General features: G+C 38.6%; 2 pseudogenes; one reads left to right on the top strand and one right to left on the bottom strand.

Annotated features, from left to right (window-relative positions):
* Nucleotides 1-3,346: 3,346 nt before the first annotated feature.
* On the bottom strand, nt 3,347-3,658 carry LOC111544418 (annotated as a pseudogene).
* Nucleotides 3,659-5,497: 1,839 nt separating this feature from the next.
* Nucleotides 5,498-5,969, top strand: LOC111544417 (annotated as a pseudogene).
* The last annotated feature ends 1,053 nt before the right edge of the window (nt 5,970-7,022 follow it).

Here is a 7,022-nt window from a genome sequence, read left to right as displayed (position 1 = left end):
CAGGTAATATTTGTTACATGAATAAGTTCCTTAGTGGTGATTTGTGAGATTTTGGTGCACCGATCACCTGAGCAGTATACACCCCACCCTATTTGTAGTCTTTTATCCCTCACTTCCTTTCCCCCCTTTCCCCGAGTCCCCAAAGTCCATTGTGTCATTCTTATGCCTTTGCATCCTCATAGCTTAGCTCCCGCTATAAACGAGAACATACAATGTTTGGTTTTCCATTCCTGCGTTACTTCACTTAGAATAATAGCCTCCAATCTCATCCATGTCACTGCAAATGCCATTAATTCATTCCTTTTTATGGCTTAGTAGTATTCCATCATATATATACATATACCACATTTTTTGTTTTTATCCACTCATTGATTGATGGGCATTTGGGTTGGTTCCACAATTTTGCAATTGTGAATTGTGCTGCTATAAACATGTGTGCAAGTATGTTCCCCATATGATGACTTCTTTTCCTCTGGATAGACATCCAGTAGCAGAATTGCTGGATCAAATGGTAGTTCTACTTTTAGTTCTTTAAGGAATTTCCACACTGTTTTCCATAGTGGTTGTACTAGTTTACATTCCCACCAGTGGCGTAGAAATGTTCCCTGTTCACCACATCCACACCAACATCTACTATTTTTTGATTTTTTTATTATGGCCATTCTAGCAGGAGTAAGACGATATCACATTGTGGTTTTGATTTGCATCTCCCTGATCATTAGTGATGTCAAGCATTTTTTCATATGTTTGTTGGCCATTTGTGTATCTTCTTTTGAGGATTGTCTATTCATGTCCTTAGCTCACTATTTGATGAGATTGTTTTTTTCTTACTGATTTGTTGAATTCATTGTAGATTCTGGATATTAGTCCTTTGTCAGATATATAGATTGTGAAGATTTCTTCCCACTCTGTGGGTTGTCTATTTACTCTGCCGACTGTTCCTTTTGCTGTGCAAAAGTGCTTTAGTTCAATTAAGTCCCAACTATTTATCTTTGTTTTTATTGTATTTGCTTTTGGGTTCTTGGTCATGAAATCCTTGGCTGAGCCAATATCTAGAAGAGTTTTTCCAATGTTATCTTCTAGAATTTTTATAGTTTCAGGTCTTAGATTTAAGTTCTTAATACATCTTGAGTTGATTTTTGTATAAGGTGAGATGAGGATCCAGTTTCATTCTCCTACATGTAGCTAATCAATTATCCCAGCATCATTTGTTGAAAAGGGTGTCCTTTCCCCACTTCGTGTTTTTGTTTGCTTTGTCGAAGATCAGTTGGCTGTAAGTATTTGGGTTTATTTCTAGGTTCTCTATCCTGTTCCATTGGTCTATGTGCCTATTTTTATACCAGTACCATGCTGTTTTGGTGACTATGGACTTATAGTATAGTTTGAAATCAGGTAATGTGATGCCTCCAGATTTGTTCCTTTTGTTTAGCCTTGCTTTGGCTATGAGGGCTCTCTTTTGGTTCCAAATGAATTTTAGGATTGTTTTTTCTAATTCTGTGAGGAATGGTGGTGGTATTTTTATGGGAATTGCACTGAATTTGTAGATTGCTTTTGGCAGTATGGTCATTTTCGTAGTATTGATTCTACCCATCCATGAGCATGGAATGTGTTTCCATTTGTTTGTGGCATCTATGATTTCTTTCAGCAGTGTTTTGTAGTTTTCCTTGTAGAGACCTTTCACCTCCCTGATTAGGTATATTCCTAAGTGGGTTTTTTTTCCCCCTTTTTTTCAGCTATTGCAAAAGGGGTTGAGTTCTTGATTTGATTCTCAGCTTGGTCACCATTGGTGTATAGAAGATTTGTGTATAGTAATTTGTATCTGGAAACCTTGCTGAATCCTTTTATCAGTTCTAGGAGCTTTCTGGAGAAGTCTTTAGGGTTTTCTACATAAACGGTCATATCATCAGCAAACAGCGATAGCTTGACTTCCTCTTTACTGATTTGGATGCCCTTTATTTTTTTCTCTTGTCTGATTACTCTGGCTAGGACTTCCAGTACTATGATGAAGAAGAGTAGTGAGAGTGGGCTTCCCTGTCTTGTTCCAGTTCTCAGAGGGAATGCTTTCAACTTTTGCCCATTCAATATTATGTTGGCTATGGGTCTGTCATAGATGACTTTTATTATATTGAGTATGATCCTTGTATGCCGATTTTGCTGAGAGTTTTAATCATAAAGAGATGCTGATTTTGTTGAATACTTTTTCTGCATCTATTGAGATGATCATGTGATTTTTGATTTTAATTCTGTTTATGTGGTGTATCACATTTATTGACTTGTGTATGTTAAACCATCCCTGCATCATTGGTATGAAACCCACTTGATCATGGTGGATTATCTTTTTGATATGTTGTTGGATTCGGTTAGCTAGTATTTTAGCATCTATGTGCATCAGGGCTACTGGTCTGTAGTTTTCACTTTTGTTTATGTCCATTTCTGGTTTTGGTATTAGGGTGATACTGGCTTCATAGAATGATTTAGGGAGAGATCCCTCTTTCTTTATCTTGTGGAATAGTGTCAATATGATTGGTACCAAATCTTCTTTGAACATCTGGTAGAATTTTGCTGTGAATCCATCTGGTCCTGGACTTTTTTTTGTTGGTAATTTTAAAATTACCATTTCAATCTCACTGCTTGTTATTGGTCTGTTCAGTGTATCTAATTCTTCCTGATTTAAATTAAGCTAAGAGGGTTGTATCTTTCTAAGAATTTATCCATCTTTTCTAGGTTTTCTAGTTTATGTGTGTAAAAGTGTTCATAGTAGTCTTGAGTCATCTTTTGCATTTCTGTGGCGTCAGTTGTAATATCTCCTATTTCATTTCTTACTGAGCTAATTTGGATTTTCTCTCTTCTTTTCTTGGTTAATCTTGCTAATGGTCTGTCAATTTTATTCATCATTTCAAAGAACCAGCTTTTTGTTTGATTTATCTTTTTTTTTTTTTTCAGGCTTTATTCACTTTATTTTTCTTATATAAAAACCCTATGTTGTAGCCATAGCTGGAGTTTGGGTCCTCTGCACGGAGACTCTAGCGTGGGTCTTGACGAGGTGGTCAGTGAATTCCTTATAGGGAGACTTGGTGAATACAGTCTCCTTCTAGAGGTCAGGGATCAAGTAGCTTTAAGTCTGAGATGGCATCAAAGGTGGCCTTGCCTAAGTTGCCCAGGGTGGCAATGCAGCCCCTGGCTGAGGTGTAGTAGTCATCAATACCAGGCATCAGCAGCAGCTTCTTGGGCACAGGGGCCGAGATGATGCCAGTGCCCCAGGGCACAAGGATAAAGTCACCAGCACAGAGCCACAGCAGCCTGTCACCTTGCAAGGGATGGCATGGGGCTTTCCAATCTTGTTCCCCTAGTAGCCTATGTGCACAGGGACAATGGAGTACTTGGCCAGGATCACAGCCCCAAGGATGGCTGTGGCCACCTTCTTGGAGCACTTAACACCCAGACCATCGTGGCCACTGTAGTCCCTGATGGCAACAAACGCTTTGAACCTGGTGCTCTGGCCAGCATGGGTCTGCTTCTGCACTGGCATAACCTTCAAAACCTCATCCTTGAGAGAGGCCTCCAGGAAAAAGTCAATGATCTCAGAGTCCTTGATGGGCAGGGAGAAGGCATAGCTCCCCAGGGATTTCATCTTCATGTCCTTGACCAGACAGCCCATGGTGGTGGACACCTGTAATCCCAGCTACATGGGAGGCTGAGACAGGAGAATTGTTTGAACCCGGGAGGCAGAGATTGCAGTGAGCCGAGATCATGCCACTACACTCTAGCCTAGGCAACAGAGCAAGACTCCATCTCAAAAAATATATATATATATTCCTTTTTCTCCATCCCCTTGGCAGTATCTGTTGTTTTTTAACTTTTTAATAATAGCCATTATGACTGACATGAGATGGTATCTCATCATGGTTTTGATTTGCATTTCTCTAATGATCAGTGATGTTGAGCTTTTATGCATATGTTTGTTGACTGAATGTATGTCTTCTTTTGAGAAGTGTCTGTCATGTCCCTTGCCTACTTTATAATGGGGTTGTTTTTTTCTTGTAAATTTGTTTAAGTTCCTTGTAGACTCTGCCTATTAGACCTTTGTCAGATGGATAGATTGCAAAAATTTTCTACCATTTTGTAGGTTGTCCGTTCACTCTGATGATATATCTACAATTTTCTTTGCATGTCAGACTTTCCACCTGAGATTACTTTCCTTCTGCCTGAAGTGCATACGTAGAATTTTCTTTAATGAGAATTTGTTGGTAGTAAACTTTCTCAATTTCCTTTCCCTCCACTGAATTATATTAATTTTCCCCTTGGTCTCTAAAGATATTTTTCTTGGATAATTCTAGATTAATAATTATTTTCTGTTAGCAGAGTCAATATATAATGTTCTTTGTCTTCTTATAGTTTATTTTTTCCTTTTTTGACTCATGTTTTAATTCTTTTGGTTCACTGAAGACATTAACATATTTATTTTATATTCTATGATTGGTGCTTTAGTGTCTAAAGTTTTCATATATTTGATTTTGTTCTTGTTGTTTCTGCTGGTTCTTACTCATAGTACCTTGTTTTCCTGTGTATTTTGTGAATTTTCATGATAGTGAATTGTTATTTCTTAGAACAGTGAGAATTCTTTAAGGCCTGACTTGAAGGTTAGTTACTGCAGAGATTTATGTTTGATTCTATTATGTGTCTGAGAACTAAATTCCTGACTTGAGGTTTCTTATACCACCTATGTAGTGTGAAGTTAGGATGCAGACAGGGAGAAAGCTGTTGTGGTTATTAATACTTAGGACTTTTTCCCACTTTCTATTCAACACTAAGGTCAGACCCATTTCCCTGAAGTTCTCTTTAGGGGTTTGGGGGAAGAAGGTTGTGATTACTTTTAGTATACTATTACTTAGAAGGTGTAGCATTTTGTCGTCCCATTTTTATTGGAAGAATCACTTATGCTTTCTTTTTTTTTTTTTTTTTTGCGACGGAGTCTCACTCTGTCACCCAGGCTGGAGTGCAGTGGCCGGATCTCAGCTCACTGCAAGCTCTGCCTCCCGGATTTATGCCATTCTCCTGCCTCAGCCTCCGGAGTAGCTGGGACTACAGGCGCCCGCCACCTCGCCCGGCTAGTTTTTTGTATTTTTTAGTAGAGACGGGGTTTCACTGTGTTAGCCAGGATGGTCTCGATCTCCTGACCTCATGATCCACCCATCTCGGCCTCCCAAAGTGCTGGGATTACAGGCTTGAGCCACCGCGCCCGGCCCACTTATGCTTTCTAACTTGAGAAGACGTTGGTCTTTTTTTCCTCCCTCCCAATCCCTGGGAGGCTGTGGAAATCTAAGGTCAAGGTCATTTAGTTAGATATATAACCTCAAGAAAAAAGCAGGTTTCAGTATGGTATGTACCTTTCTGGGTTTCCAAAGTCACTTAGTTTTTGACTTCTGAATATTCCTTAGTGTCTTGCTTGCTTGGCTCTTGTTGCATTTAAGAAGGAAGTTTTAGCCCTTTTCACGAGATGGTGCTGAAAGCAAAGAAGGAAGCTCCCGACCCTCCTAAAACTGAAGCCAAAGCGATGGCTTTGAAGGCCAAGAAGGCAGTGTTGAAAGGTTTCCACAGCCACAAAAGAAGAGAAGATCTGCACGTTACCCACCTTCCGGCGGCCCAAAACACTGTGACTCCAGAGGCAGCCCAGATATCCTCGGAAGAGCACTCCCAGGAGAAACAAGCTTGACCACTATGCTATCATGAAGTTTCCACTGACCACTGAGTCTGCCATGAAGAAGATAGAAGACAAAAACACATTTGTGTTCACTGTAGGTGTTAAAGCCAGCACGCACCAGATCAAACAGGCTGTTAAGAATCTCTATGACATTGATGTGGCCAAGGTCAACATCCTGATTTGGCCTGATGGAGAGAAGAAGGCATATGTTCAACTGGCTCCTGATTATGCTGCTTTGGATGTTGCCAACATAATTGGGATTATCTAAACTGAGTCCAGCTGGCTAATTCTAAATATATGTATATATTTTTACCATAAAAAAAGAAGTTTTAGTATTTTATCTAGCATTTTAATGTTTTCAGTTCGTGGTTAGGAAGACATCTAGTCCACCATACTTATAGAAATGGAAGCTCATTTTTCTTTTGAAGGTAATTAAAGTGAAGGTTATAGTCATCCTCCTTAGTAATCACAATGACTTGAAATCATTCCTTGTACCTAAGATAGATACTTTAGCACAAAATGAACAAAGGTCGTATAATTAAAGAAAATTATCTTTCTCATATAGATAACGGGAGGGGAGGAAAGTAAAATGTTAAACAAAAAGCACATGTTAAACCAAATGGTAACATTAATATTATTATTGCCTCTTTACCATTTTTGCACAATTTTCGATCATGATATATGAGATACTCCTTGCAAGAATTCTATGAGTTGCTATTTCATTGTAAAATCAGAGTACCCTAAGAGTAGAGGCCGAGGGTTGTAATAATTGCATTATATTCTGTTGCATTGATAAATATTTTTCTTCTTCTTTTAGTTATTAAAGTTAGTTCCATTTTTTTTTTGTTATAAAGACTACTGTTATGAACTTTGTTGACATGACTTTTTGCCACTTTATTTTTTCTTATAAGAACAATCTTAAAAATAGTACTTCTGGGTAATAGAGTGTAGACAGCTTTAATTATTAAAAGTCTCATTTATGTGTATTGGCTTGAGATTATGCATCCCTCAAATTTAACGTAATAACTTAGCGAATCACCAAGATCTTTGTAAAGTTTATGGTATAGCAGTAGCCTCAGATTTTGTACTGGTAGGGGTTTCAGAACAATTTCTTTTTCCAGGGCTTTGGCTCCCATTTCGTCTGCCAATTTGAAACCAGACATTCTCCTTTTAGTCATCAAAATACCGCCTTCATTAGTTGAAGCCTGTATACCGTAAATGTGAAACAGGTTTTATACAACTTTGTTGGAATATAGAAGTTTGAATTTTCCCTTCCTTCCTTCCTTCCTTCCTTCCTTCCTTCCTTCCTTCCTTCCTTCCT

This window comes from Piliocolobus tephrosceles, chromosome 4 (assembly GCF_002776525.5).
Source record: "Piliocolobus tephrosceles isolate RC106 chromosome 4, ASM277652v3, whole genome shotgun sequence".
Classification (NCBI taxonomy): domain Eukaryota; kingdom Metazoa; phylum Chordata; class Mammalia; order Primates; family Cercopithecidae; genus Piliocolobus; species Piliocolobus tephrosceles.
Note: the sequence above shows the minus strand (reverse complement) of the source record. Positions and strands in the feature narration are given on the sequence as shown.